This window comes from Apodemus sylvaticus, chromosome 18 (assembly GCF_947179515.1).
Source record: "Apodemus sylvaticus chromosome 18, mApoSyl1.1, whole genome shotgun sequence".
NCBI lineage: Eukaryota > Metazoa > Chordata > Mammalia > Rodentia > Muridae > Apodemus > Apodemus sylvaticus.
This window is the reverse complement of record NC_067489.1, coordinates 65,895,608-65,910,180: the sequence shown is the minus strand read 5'-3', so window position 1 is coordinate 65,910,180 and position 14,573 is coordinate 65,895,608. Positions and strand designations below refer to the sequence as shown.

General features: G+C 41.9%; 1 protein-coding gene across 6 annotated transcripts in view; it reads left to right on the top strand.

The window, feature by feature from the left end:
• Positions 1–7,184: 7,184 nt before the first annotated feature.
• Psd3 (pleckstrin and Sec7 domain containing 3) overlaps positions 7,185–14,573 on the top strand; it is a 528,621-nt gene continuing 521,232 nt past the window's right edge. For 4 of the 6 annotated variants that reach the window (XM_052162837.1, XM_052162836.1, XM_052162835.1 and 1 more), the window contains exons 1-2: positions 7,187–7,394; positions 13,200–13,254. The gene's annotated coding sequence lies outside the window, so the exon portion shown is untranslated. Of the gene's footprint in view, positions 7,395–13,199; positions 13,255–14,573 lie in introns of all 6 variants that reach the window. The other 2 variants (XM_052162841.1, XM_052162839.1) reach the window with 2 other exon arrangements.

The window sequence follows — 14,573 nt, the reverse complement described above, 5'->3', positions numbered from 1 at the left end:
CCTGTAGATACAAAGTGAACAGCCCTCTCTACCAGGTCTAAGAATTACAAGCATGGCACTGGCGGGTCATGGCCTCTCTCTTTCCCTCTCCCTTGCTAAGCCGTTAGATTACATCCCTAAAGCTAGACACTAAGGTCTATTCCATTATTTGGCTACTTCCTTATGCCTGGCTATAACACCAAGGTCCAGCTATCAAAACAACAAGGCCCTGAAATCAAAATTTATTTGGGTACACTGTCTAGCCTGTCTAGCCAAGACTTCCCAACTCACCCTACCACAGACTTCCCCTCTTCTTCTTAAAACTCACTCTTGCAGAGACACCTGCTGCTGTCTTTGCCCAGTGCAGAAACAGCCCCTCCACCCCCACTTGTCCCTTGGGGGTACTAAGTATCCTTTATATTGAGAATTTGTTGTCTGGAGATATGCTGTACTGACTCTGAAGCCCTTTACCCAAGGTATAATCACTGCAGGTCTTTGTTTTTGTGTTTGTTTTGTTGTTTTGTATTTGTTCATTTGTTTGTTTGCCATCACTGTCTTGTAGATACAAAGTGCAACCGTTGAAATGAGATAGCATTCTCTCCTTTTTAGAGTATCTACTAATAAAATTCTAAGTTTGACTGTAACTTGCAAAATTAAATAAATTTGAAATGGAAATACCAAACAGTATTCCCCCATGTTCCAGATAGGGTATCACAGGGTTCTCAGGTACCTATGACATCAGGCACAGATGCAGAAATTAGCATTTTCTATATGTACACTGAGTTTTCAGGTAAGTACATTCTTGCTTCATAAGTTTTCTTTTCAGAAAGAGTCTCAAGGATAAGGAGAACACTCCAAGATATCCAGAGCAGTCCTGTCTAAACTGACATTTGGCAAATGCATAAATAATCAGAATAATTATAAAGATGAAGAGAAAAATGTCCTACTGAGCCCAAGTCTTTGACTCCCTACATGCATACTGTCTGGTCTCTTTTGATATCACTACAAACATGGCATGCAGAATGACTAAATAGAAATGAAGAGGTGAAGACCAGAAGGGTGGCACAAGTCTGTAATTCCAGCAGCACTTTCGAGATAGGAGGAGGAGGAAGAAGAGGAGGAGGAGGAAGAGGAAGAGGAGGTAGAGGCAGTAGGCATGTGTTTGAGGTCAGCCTGAGCTACATGGGACCCTGTTTCCAAAACCAAATCACACAAAAGGAAGTAAATGAGATTCTTTTGCTTCTCTGTACTATATATGTAAGTGCAAAGGGTGAGAGATCTGGGGATAAACCAGCATCAAGGTTGGAATCCTAATTTTAAGGTCAACTCTGGCAAAGGAGCCTGAAGCAAAAAGCAGGACTCATTTCAATAATTGCATTCACCATACAAGACAAAAGTCCATTCTCAACTTCTATTTTCCTAGCAATCTTTTTGAACCTGCGATTTCGTTTCCTTCTGATTTACTGTGCAGATCTAGCTGCATCTAAACCATGAGCCAGATGTCAAATGGAGATGATGCTGTTGGCACTGAACTCCCTTCTTGTCCTTTTAAGAACCATGCAGAGTAATTACACTTAAAGAACAAATTCATTCAAAGGCTATAACATTGAACCGTGGCGGCCTATATTTTTAGCACAAACTCTTTGTGCTTGCATTTTTAATAGCAACTATTATTTTGCTACAGAATATAGCAATAAATTGATACAGCTTCAAAAAAAGGCACTTGGAACACATCTTTGGTAATATAGATAACTGTCTTTTATTAATAGCATGGATTAATATAGTAACATTAAATTAATTATCTTATTTGTAAACTTCTACTTTAAAAATACTATAGGAAATGCTATCATTACAATGTTGCTTCTCTTATCCAGAATTTAGTTATATAATTATCACAGTACTTTTCAATATAAAATTAAAATGCCTGCTTCCTGCCTATGTAAAGAACATCCTTTAAAAGACTGACATAAAGATAACCTAAATAATATGTTCATTTTAAGAACGAAAATCCAAGACTGAGAAAAAGGTAAGATGAATATTTTTTGTTTAATTTGGGCTTTGGGTTTGTACATCCGGAAATTTTTGAGTGTTTAGAGTAAAATCTGTGTGATTTTTTTATTTTATTTTATTTTTTGTCAACTTGACACAAACCATGGTCATTTGGGAAGAGGGCACCTTAGTTGAGAAAATGCTACCATCCCATTGGCTGGAGGCATGCCTGTGATTAGTGATTGACATGGGAGGTCCCAGCCCAGTGTGGATGGTGCCACCATGGGTAGGGAGTCTTAGATGATGTACTGAATCAGGCTAAGAAAACAATAGAAGCAAAGTACTGTCTGGATCGTCAAGCTGTATTCTCTGTGGTCTCTACTTTAGCTCCTGACTACAGATTCTTGCCTGGAGTTCTTGCCCTGACTTCCTTCAATGATGGATTTGTAAGATGGAACTGTAAGGTGAAATAGAAGTATTCCTCCTCTAAGTTAGTTGTATAATTTTATTACAGAAATAAAACAAAAACTATGTAATTTTAAAAGGGTTTGTAATAGGCAGTGTTCTGTTGCTTTGAAGAGAGACCATGGCAGTGGCAACTCTGATTCAGAAATGCATTTAATTGGGGCTCAATTACAGTTTCAGAGGCTTAATCTAGTTAGCATGGTGGAAAGCATGGAAGCACAAGAGTAGACATGGTGCTGGAGGAGGAGGAGCTGAAAGTTCTACATCTGGATCTGTAGGTGGGATGGGGATGGGGAGGAAGGGAGGAGGAAAGAGAGAGAGGGAGGGAGAGGAGAGAGAGAAGAAAGGAGAGAGAGAGAGGGGAGAGAAAGGGGAGGGGAGAGGGAAAGAGAGGGAGGGGAGAGAGAGGGATGGAGGTAGAGAAAGAGGGAGGGAGGAAGAGAGGGGGCAGGGACAGAGGGGGAGGGGAGAGAGAAAGGGAAGAAGGGAAATAGGGGGAGGGGAGAGAGAGGAAGGGAAGGAGGGGGAAGGGAGAGAGAGGGAGGGTGGGAGACAGGAGGAGGAAGGGGGAGGGAGGGAAGGGGAGAGAGGAAGGGTGGGAGGAAGGGAGAGAGAGGAAAGGTGGGAGACAGTGGGAGGAAGGGGAGAGAGGGAGGGTGGGAGACAGGGGGAGGAAGGGGGAGAGAGGGAGAGAGAGAGAAAGAGGGAGAGAGAGAGAGGGAGAGGGAGAGAGAGAGAGAGAGAGAGAGAGAGAGAGAGAGAGAGAGAGAGAGAGAGAGAGAGAGAGGAAGGATAGTTTCTATTCACCTTTGTCTGACCTGGGTCTTGTCATATAGAGCAGACTGGCCTCAAGCTGTAGCAATCCTCCTGTTTCCCCAAGTGCTAGAGCTACAGATGTAAAACACTGTGCCCAGTCAAAAATGTGTTTTTATGTGTATGTGTGTGTGTATGCCTTCTCGTGAGCACTGCACACATGCAGTGCACACATGCAGTGACTGAGGAGACAAGGGTATTGGATTCCCTGAAACTGGAATTCCAAGCAGTAGGCAGCCATCTTGGTGCCAGCAACCAAAGCTAGGTTCTCTAAGCAAGCAAGCAAGTACTCTTAACTAGCAACCCATCTCTGCAGCCCCCACTAATGTATTTTTAATGGCAGAAAGAATTTCAATGAGGTGTTGTTTTAGTTTTCCTCTATTGCTGAGATAAAACACAAAGACCAAAAGAAACTTGGGGAAGAACAGATTTATTTCCCTTAAAATTTCAGATTACAATCTATTACAGAGAGAAGTCAAGGTAGGAACTCAAGGCAGGGCCCTAGAAGCAAGGACCATGGCTGAATGTTTGCTGACTTGTTCTCCAGCTTACGTTCAGGCTCATGATTAGCCAGTGCTGTTTCACAGTCCAGGAGCTGCTGCCTAGGTATGGTATTGCCTATAGTATTTTGGTTCCTCTGCATCAATTAATAATCAAGGTAATTTTCTCAAATACATGCCTACCAGCAGGTCTGATCTCAATAATTCCTCAGAGGATGCGTTTTGCTCAGAGGACTCTCAGCTCTGTCAAGCTGATGGTGCTAAGTAGACCAGGTATGTTATGTTTTCTTGTCAGCCTGTTGTGGTGTGTCTTCTTTATCCTCAGAGGTTACGTCAGAGTCATAAGAATGATGGTCAAAACTACCTGTGAGGAAGGTCTTCCAGAATGAGTTGAGAACAAACTCACATCTGGGAATGACGACAGCTCATCACTACAAGCCTGGACAACTGGAATAGTCAACGTTCTTATTTTACCAGAGTAAAAGCTTCACACGTTTCCAAATGTCTCGCTTACTGGATTATTTTCTTCCAGCACTTTCCTTACAGAAGCAGCAGAGGAGGAGGAACTGCAAACCTGAGGCGTTCTGGAAGAGCTACACCAAGATTCAGTCCCATAACGAAAAACTAGATAGGTTCTGCACAAAGTGCAGTGGATTCTGCGGCTCGTCTGTGGTCCTAGTCTCTGAAATCACTATTATAGAGCTCGTCATTAAAGAAACCAAGTGAGGCTAACAAGCCAACTCCACTTGCCAACTGACAACGTGTTTTCTTGTGGAAGTAACTCTTCAGTGTTACTGAATGTTGGTGCTGTTGAACGGGCAGCTTTTGGTATTATATATATTCATCACGGCCTGTTTTGTTCCCGTTCATCCTCTGAAAACCTGTTTCTTTTAAATCTTCTTTTGTCTCTGTTCTAGAAAGAAAAAAAAAAAGGCCCAGTGAGCTACATAGGGGTTAAAGCTAAAGGAAGTCACGAGCATTTCTGAGGGCCTTCCTTCCTCTGTCAGGTACCGACACCTACAGTATCACCACTGTCCTGTGAGGTTGCTCTGTCCATTAGCAGATGATGACCTGGGATTATCAGCTTTTCCACGTGCAGCAAGTTACCCCAAGGGATCTGCTCCATATTGCCATCCACCATAAGGTTCCTGGGGCAGTCCCCAACTCCAGCCCCACGTCTCTCTGCTCTTTCTTCCCTTTGGATGCACATCTTTTTGACACAGACCTCCAGTCCTTGATGCTGCCTGCTACACCAGATGTGCCATGGTCCCAATAGGGTGACATCTCCAACGAGGGTGGCAGCTCTTCTACTAACTGACATACCGAGCTCAGGAGCTATCCTCAGATTTATGTAAGAAAGAACTGGCGGGCCAGTGAGTGAGAGGAGGCAGCTGTATCAAAGACAGGAGGGCTAGTTCTTCAACATGCACACATGGACCGTGGAGGTCCAGCTACGCCCTTACCATGTGCCCCTGCACTCAGGTTCCTGCCAGTCCCTCTGAAGCTCTAGCTTGGGTAGGTCTTCAGGAGTACTTCAGGCCTGCTACTGCCAAAATGAGAACCATTTACCAAGCAGCTAGCTTCTCTCATGGTCACCACAACTCTCATTGTAGAAGCATGATGGAGCCACCAGACAGAGGCAAGGCAAAACAGGAAGGAACAAATAGATGGGACATATATTCTCTTGCTTTGCATGGTCAGCTTCACTCTATCAGTATACATCCCCTTGCTTCCTTCCCTTCCCCATGGATGCCAGTGTCTGAACTGAGTCCCCCTGGGCTATGTACCTGTATCTCTCACTGAACTTGAAAGTCTCTCCCAACAACAATTCCCATTCTGCTCCCCAGATTCTTCTACCAGGCCTGGCCTCAGTCTTTTACCATTATAGTTGGTAGAATCTGAGCTACTTCAAAAATATCCAGGGATAAAACTCACTAAGATAACTCATACAAGAAAAAAATGAAAGCTATTTCTTCGGGGCTTGCGATAGTGAGAGTCAGAATTCATCACTTGCCTCAGAGATGCAGAGGAAGGCAGGATGAGGAAGTTTTGTGTTGGAGGGAGTAGTAAGGTCCCAAGGGCAGCATCCCATCGGGGCTGTTTTGTTTTCTCACTTTTGACTCCAAATAAGAAGTATGGGGAGGCTGGGCAGTGGTGGCGCATGCCTGTAATCCCAGCACTCTGGGAGGCAGAGGCAGGTGGATTTCTGAGTTCGAGGCCAGCCTGGTCCACAGAGTGAGTTACAGGATAGCCAGGGCTACACAGAGAAACCCTGTCTCAAAACAAAACAAAATAAAACAAAACAATAAACAAACAAACAAACAAAAAAAGAAGTATGGGGAGATGGGGAGGATAAGCATGAGAGAAACCTATCACAAATGGGCAAAATTTAACCCTTTCTTTAACCCTTTCTTTGGACATATTGGTTTTATTTTTTTATGAATGGCCTAGACATCATCCCTTTGATTATATCATCTCTCCCCAATCCTTCAACCCACCTGTATCCCTATGCAATATCACCTTTCCAGGGAAAAATGTTGGTGGCTCTAACTTCCAGACTGAAGGGGTTTTGAGAGAAATACTTCAGGGAACTGGAATCTGCTACAGGTAACCTGAACCCAGTCCTTGGAAGTAGCCAAGGTTTTCACATGATGAGTCCAAATCCCTACTCTCAGCCTCCTCAACCTGACTTCTACCATAGTTCAGACAGCCAGAGGCTATAAAAAACTACATATTGGGGGTGGGTGGGAGGTATCGAAGTTAGTAGAGCATTGTCTAGAATATACAAAACCCTAGGCTTGATCCTCAATACCACATAAACTAGATGTGATAGTGCTTGTCTGTAATACCTGCACTTCAGAAGCAGAAACAAAAGGCTCAGAAGTCCAAGGGATTCTTCTGCTGTGTTAGCAGTTCTAGAGCAATCTGAGATTCATGGGATCCTGTTGAAAGAAAGGAGCAGGGCAGAAAGGAAGAAAAAGAAGGAAGGAAGTTAGAATGGAATAGAGGAAGAAGACAGTATACGGTCTACATCGCCATCATTTATTCTCAGGGGTGATTTAGAAATTTAGTTTGCACCACATGCAAGTCTCTGTATTATACACCAGGCAACATAGGTTGAAGTGGGCACAAATTTTGTACTAATTTAATTTCCGTATTCATTCAGTCTCCCAGATTCGCTTTTGTTACGATGTTTCCTTTTCTGTGGTTCTGTTGCACCATGATGTAGGAAGTAAGTGATGTCCTGATACCCCAAACTTCTGTACATCCTTTGCATATCTGCCAATGAGGAATAAGCACTCTGCTGTCTCCCCCAGTCTGGTGAACATGGGTGATTCATTGAGTGTTATTCAGTTTGTTCTGTCAGCTGTTTATTAATCTGTAGCTTCCTGCTGAGATGCAGGGTGTGCTTTTTAAAGAAACCTTACACAGCACAAGTTTTATTTTGGGACCGGACACAGTAATATACAAAGAGGATCTCTGCGAGTTTCAGAGTCCTACAAGAGGTTTTCTTGACTCTAAAAGCTTTGTAATCACTTGCTATATGCCAAGCACTGTTCAGTGAAGTGGTAGTATATGGATGAATGAACTCGCCTCAACTTCAAGAAGTAACCATCCACTAAATGGAAATGAAGGTCCTAATATGTGGTAAGTATAACCTTGGCATTTAATGTCTATTGAGAGTCAAGAGAACTGGAAAATTATAGGGAAATGGAAGAGGGAGTATCTTAAAAGACTCTAGAAGGAAGATCGAGAAAGATTTTCAACTAGTAGGTATCATAACAAAATGATCTCATTTTGATGACAGTGGGGAAGTCAGAATAGACATGAAAGAGCTGGAGGGTAGGATAAGACCTTTATGGCTATCTGAAGAGTCTCTGTAAGTGGTTTAGGCAAGAGGCACTGAAGGCCTACTTGGAAGCACAAGAGAAGAGATGAGTGGGAGAGTTGAGGGATTTCTAATTTTTATTAAAAGACATAATAGTAGGACATGAAGAAACTGAGTCAGGGTTCTGGCTTAGAAGTCTCGGTGGATGGTGTTGTCTTCAAAGAGAATGGAAGAAGAGAAGAAGTATGTTAGGCTATGTCTGTGGAGACGATGGGCTCATGTTGGGGATTATTGGTATTTAGGTGCCACCGGAACTGTGACTACATTATTTGGGACCATCTGGATCATATAGGACTACGATTCCTATCATATCATTCACTCTCTGGACATTGTCATTTACGGTTTGAGAAAGAAATGTGGTCTGGAAATACATAATTAGGTGACATCTACCAACTTGGGGATATGTTTCTTCCTACGAAACTTCAAGAATGACTGCTTCAAAGATATATGCACTTTTTATTTAAAAGTATTATATAATGTTGGTATACTCCAGATCACAGCACTTTAGTGGTGTCAGCTTCTATGTTGGGTGCTGGAAGTGTTAGAGGAAAGAGCAGCACAAACTGAACATGATCCATCAGTTGACCTTTAGCTGTTAATGCCTACACTGAAGCATTACTGGTCTTTTACTGTGGGAGTTTTAAAATTACCCTAGCCATCTATGGGAAAGTGATAATTTCAACTAATCTGAGGAATACTATGCAATGAATCTTTCCCCCAGTAATGTTTATAATGTTTATACTAATCACAAAAAAATATGTAAGAATGTAAGACATAGATTTTTACCCTACTAGATGAAAATTTGCAGAATATAGTGACAGTATCCTTTGCAATAGGGAATGTAAACATAGCCTTAACCTAAACCTAGTCATAATACCAATACTAACTCTGGCATTAATCCTAGATTTAAACCTAATATTAAAACTCAGCTTCATCTTAAATTAAACTCTGACCCCCAACACTAACAAACCTGACCATAGCCCTAGCTTTTTAACCTAAATGCAGCAGGAACTCTAACTAGTCTTAGCCCCTTTGCTGTTCACTAATTCTAACCTTAACCCTGTACCTGACATTTTAGGTATTAGCCTAATAGATGTGAAGGTTCTTTGGGTCTCAACTAAGTAAATGAAACTAAAAACTGACTCATAGATTAAATACACAATCTAAAATAAGTTTATGATCACACAGGCTTTAGCAACAGAGCATTGACTTTTCTTTTTTTTTTTTCTTTTTTTTTTTTTTTTAAGATTTATTTATTATATGTGAGTACACTGTAGTTATCGTCAGACAGACCAGATCTCATTACGGATGGTTGTGAGCCACCATGTGGTTGCTGGGAATTGAACTCAGGACCTTTGGAAGAACAGTCAGTGCTCTTAACCGCTGAGCCATCTCTCCAGCCCGAGCATTGACTTTTCTGACGGAGACAACCAAGGACATAGTTTCATTCTTAAATGTCTAAAGGACACACTTGATTCTTCCCTCTGACTTCAGGAGATGTAACATGGGAGAAATTGCTATAAAAATTTAAGGAATATTCCCAAAAGGCAAGATCTAAATGCAGAATATATGTTCATATATAGTTTTCATACTTCATTTTAGACTTCAAAAAACTCCCTGAAGTGCAAGATTTTTCTATTCCTAGAACCTCTTAGAAGGCTAGGTTCACAAGACATTTTATTTAGATTTAAATCCCAGTGTGACCCTACCTAGATCTTGACAGCCTGAATTGATCTAGATTAGACTGGTGATCATTAGGGTAATGTGTGGCATTGGGCTCTGGGGTTTATAGGCATACTTTATGGAATGGAAATATACTGTACTGCACTTAGAAACTCATAGCCAAGCTGAGAAAGAAAAATGCCTAACACACCTAATACAAGAGCAAATATGATAAGACAGACAAATCCAAATCCATTATTTGAAGATCATGAAAACAAGAAATGATCCTAAGTGCTACAGTATATAGTATAAACCTGGGTATTGAAATGACTCAAAGGTACAGATACTAATGGATGTAGTAGACAATATTTTCTTTCATCTGTATAGCATTAGACTTGCTAGAACATTGCAACACATATTCAGTTTTTCCTAGGCTCTTACAAGGGCACACAGGGCATTATTATTTGCATATGCAGAAACAGGCTTGGTGGAATTTCTTGCTTCCCCCCCAATCACTCAGCAAGAATGGCCAAGAGATTTGGACTCAAGTTGCACAATTTAGAGTATAATAGAAAGTCACTCTGTTTCACAAAGTAGATAAGGCATGAACTGTGCCCTAAAGGATTGAGTAAAACTTAGAAGATAAAGCAAGACAGACCATGTTGGAATGAGATGGAAATAAGAGGAAAATGGGAATCTGGGCACAGCATAGATGCGAAGGAAAAACAGCAGGAGATGTGGCGGTGCTTTGGGTGATGATATTTCCTGTAAGGTTTCACAGAAAAGTTGTAGGGTTTTGAAACAGAGAGCGAACTAACAAAAGATGGATCTGAGAACGGTGAGCAGAGAAGGCTAGAAGGCAAGTCCTAGAGGCCGCCGGGTGATTTTCCTGTGTGACAATGAGGAAGAGTGTGGTAGGTGGTGGAAGAAAATTGGAGTAAATGGGCTTCCAGAACGACAGCTAAAGGGGCAGGATACTGTGTGATTAGAGGGTTGAAGGAAGTGGAGAAATGAAAGAAGCCCACCTTTTTATAACTAGCAGGTAAATTGTGTGTTCTTTCTGAGTCTCTCGGGAAGACAGATGTGGTAGAGATAAGAGAATCCTCATGCTGAGGGCATAGAAACCTGGTTCACACATAACCCATGTTACATAAACCCATCACTGCTAATGAAGAAAAGCCATGTTAGAATGGCATGAAAGATGATGTTTCCAACAACATTATTTACAACTCCCCCAAACCCTGGAAAATATCTAAATTCTGTACGGTGGGGGAAGAGTTAAATCAGGACTATCGTGTTGCAATTAAGACGGTATTTGGCAAATATGTGGATATAAATGATAATAATGTAATGGTATGTAGCAAGAATAAAAGATATGAAACTATCTACATATCATGGAGGGGGTGGGCACAAATCCTGCCCACCACCAGCAGAGGCACTGATAGCTACAGGAAGGGGAGAATCAGTTCTCCTTAAGGTTGTGGCCTCTGGGAAGTCTACCATGCTCAGTGGTAAACTGTACATCCAAGAGGATATGGGCTGTACAAACTGAACTCCGTGGTTTATTTTGTTTTTTTTAAATGACATGAAGTTGGGAGGGCAGGAAGTGGAATGGATACGGGAGGAATTATAAAAGGGTGAATATGATCAAAATACAATGTATAAAGTTCTTAAAGAACTAATGAACATAAATATTCACAATAACCATGTGAATAAAGCAGAGGGCTGGTTAGAAGGGATGATTTGGGTGCTTCCGTGAGTAGTTTATATTATTTTATACACTTCTGAAATTCTGAAATACAAACTTTCCACAAAGAGCCTTTATTTAGCTTTTTTAATGACAAAATGTTTAGGGAAACGGTATTCAACGTTTTTTAGATTTGTTACGTTTCAAAGAAAACAGCACAAAATGAGCAGAGAGCATAAACGCGTTCCCCATTGGTCTTCAAAAGCTAGAGCTGAATGGATGGATTCTGAGAAATGGCAGAGAAGGGGTGACCTCCATAGCTGACGGAGGATACAGCTAAAAGGGTGAATGCAGCAAATACAGTAGCAGAGATGTAGCTTTGACTAGCTAGGGACCAGCATTCTCTTCAGGGGCAGGCTGACCTCTGGGAGCTGTTTACAGCTCAGATAAATAGAGAATCAACTCCGGAAGCAGATAAGAACACAGTTATGTCCCAGATGCAAACAATACCTCACAAAATACTTTAGCGGGGGGGGGGGGGGGGGGGCGGTCTGCTAACCTCCGGAAGAGCTCTGCTAGGATTCCTGTCCCTGCCATCAGGGCTGCAAACACTAATGCATGTGCATTACTGAATAAAACCCAAATCATCCATCCATTCCACAAAATCTCTGTGGAATTAATGTAGTCAATTTATATTTATAAGAAAAATAATATTTCTAAGAAATGATGTCACACAGGTGCCTTTGGAAAAATAATAATTGAAAGTCAAAATTATGAATATCTTTGATTATTGATATCCATTCATGAGAACTCCTGTGTCTTTCCTGTTTGGTGAGCCCCTAACAGAGCACAAAGCCAGTGCTCATCTGAGGGAATGCTGAACTGTAAAACTACCACTGAACCTCAAGATTTCTGTTAGCCGTGCTACCTCGCACGACCTTGCACTCTACAGTCTGCAGTCAGTGAAAACCATGGTAACTATCTCTGACGGACGAGCGCCCGAGGAGGACAAGAGGAGCCTTCCGCTCGAGATGCAGCTTTAAGTTCACTTATTTTCAAGCTCCTCGACATCGAGGAATTTTTCCTTTTCTTCTCCCTGTTTGCATTAGCCTTGCTCCTTGTTTTGAGGGTCCTCCTTCCCAATGTAGCATACCTGCAGGAAAACTCAAAATAAACAAGTCTAGAAAGAGTTAAGACGCGGTCCTTCACTCTTCTTTTGGGTCTGCTTGTTTGAGTTTTCATATGCCAGTTTGTTCCCCAGTTCCTTGGCCGTGTTCACATTTGAAAAGAAATAAAAAGCATAGTTGTGAATGGAAGAGCCCGAATTCCTTGCCAGCCAGTGTTCTGATTCCTGCAGGATATGTCAGGTCCCGAATAAGCAAAACCGCTCCTGCAGAGGTAGAGGAGTTTCCCCGTTGGGGGCTGTGAACCACAAGCACAGTAAAATTGCCGGCTTATCTCTCCACACAGGAAGCAAGCAGCGTTTGGAAAACAAAACCTCACATGCGGATTGTAAACTTTTAATAGACGAACCTTATACTATGCTTGAATCTTCAACATGTCAAAGAAGTGGAGGGGAATCAGTCCCGGTGGGGTGGGGGAGGGACATTTGATTTTATTTATATAAATGAAATAAACTTAAAATGGGTTTTTCTACTAAGACTCCCTCAAAGTGCAGTTTAACTAGACCGACTGTAATCACTGTCGCATCGGGAGCTCCATAAGAGGCCACTGTTTGTCTAACTTTTGCTAACCCGTGCACTTCCTGTAGTGTGCTTTGGGTCGTAGCTGTTGGAGCCAAAAGGTCCAGTTACCCTCTGGCTAGATTTGGATTCCTCTTTCTCTCTCTCTCTCTCTCTCCTGGGGTGTCTCTTTCTGCACTTATTCTGGATTTAAAATCTTACTTTATTCATAAATTTATAGAAGCAGAGAGCTAACCGAATCAGCTCTATCTGAAAGAAGAAAGAAAGAGGTCCTGACTCCTTTAGCAGTTGTTAACTCCTAACGTCTTGACTGCATGCACATTTCACACAATTTGCAAGCAAGCCAAGGCCGTGTGTCTCCTGTTCATGACTTGATGTGCAGAAGAAGAGGAGGATGATGAAGAAAATAATCTGAAGATTTTTTTTGAGGAGAGAAGAGGCTGAGGTTTCACTCTGTTGTGAGGTCTGCTGAGATAAACAGCCACTCACGAATTCTGCATTTTAAATTCCAGGCACAACCTGAAACCCAAAGAGGAACTTCTCCAAGGAGCTGACAGACCCAGCCTGGTAAGTCACTGATTCAGAGTGGTTTTCTCCCTCCGTGGCAAGCCTCGAGCTAAGATGTAATCTGGGCAGGGGGTGTTTGAGTCCTGAGAAGTTCTATCTTTTCCATATCCAGGATTTTGTAAAACTAAAAGTTCTCACGTGGTGAGAGAGGAACTTGGGGGTTTTCTAACAAGACTGTTTTGGTATATGTTTTCCTTCAAAGGACCAGAAAAATATTCTTGACTTTACCAATTTCATTCTACCCTGCCATAAAAGTCAAATTTTCAGTGGCATGACATACACTATGCCATTCTTCCAATATATATTCTCAGATGTTGAGTCTTGGTCCCTAGACTTTTATGGAGACAAGTGAAGAGTGGCATTGTGTATGTGTTCACGTGTGTTTGTAGTGGGGGAGTACACGTACAATCTCATGTAGAGGACAACCTCATGTGTCATTCCTCAAGAGTTGTCCACCTTAATTTTTTGAGACAGGAGCTTTAACAATAGATTAGGTAGCTTGGCCATCAAGCCCCAGGGATCTGTCTGCCTCGTCTTCCTTAAGGGTAGAACTACTAGCGTATGCCACTTGGGTTCTGGAGTCAAACTCAGGTCCATAAGAGTTTTTTTTTCCCACTAATTTATTTATGCATTTTTACATCCTAATCACTGCCCCCTCCTGGTTTCCCCCTCATACAATCCCTCCGCCATCCTCCCTTCTCCTCTGAGAGAGTGGGACCCCCTGGGTATCCCCCGACTCAGGCACAGCTTGTCTCTGCAGAACTAGGCACATCCTCTCCCACTGAGGCCAGACAAGGTGGTGTAGATAGGGCAATGGATTCCATAGACAGGCAGCAGCTTTAGGGACAGCCCCTGCTGCAGTTGTTGGGGGACCCATACGAAGACCGAGCTGCACAACTGCTACATATGTGTTGGGGCCTCCGTCCAGCTCATGTATGCTCTGGTTGGTGGTTCAGTCTCTGAGAGCCCCCAAGGGTCCAGATTAGTTGACTGGTGATCTTCCTGAGGGCCACAATCTTTTAAAATAAGCACGTCACTGATTGAAATATCTCTTCTGCCTTGATGTATATTTTTTATTAGAAATCTTAAGTCTATCTTTTTTGTCAAGACATTTAGATACACTAATAAATTAGAAAGAATTGAAATGTTTGCTTGTTTGCATCATTTGTTAATAGTGTCAATGTTAAAGAGATAAAATCATGTAAAAGTATGGAGTTGTTGATAAGTCCATTATAAAGAAAATTATAAATGACAGAAATATTAGCCCAAGATATCATATATACTTTAAGCTGGGAATTTAAAGGTAAAAAGCAGAATTG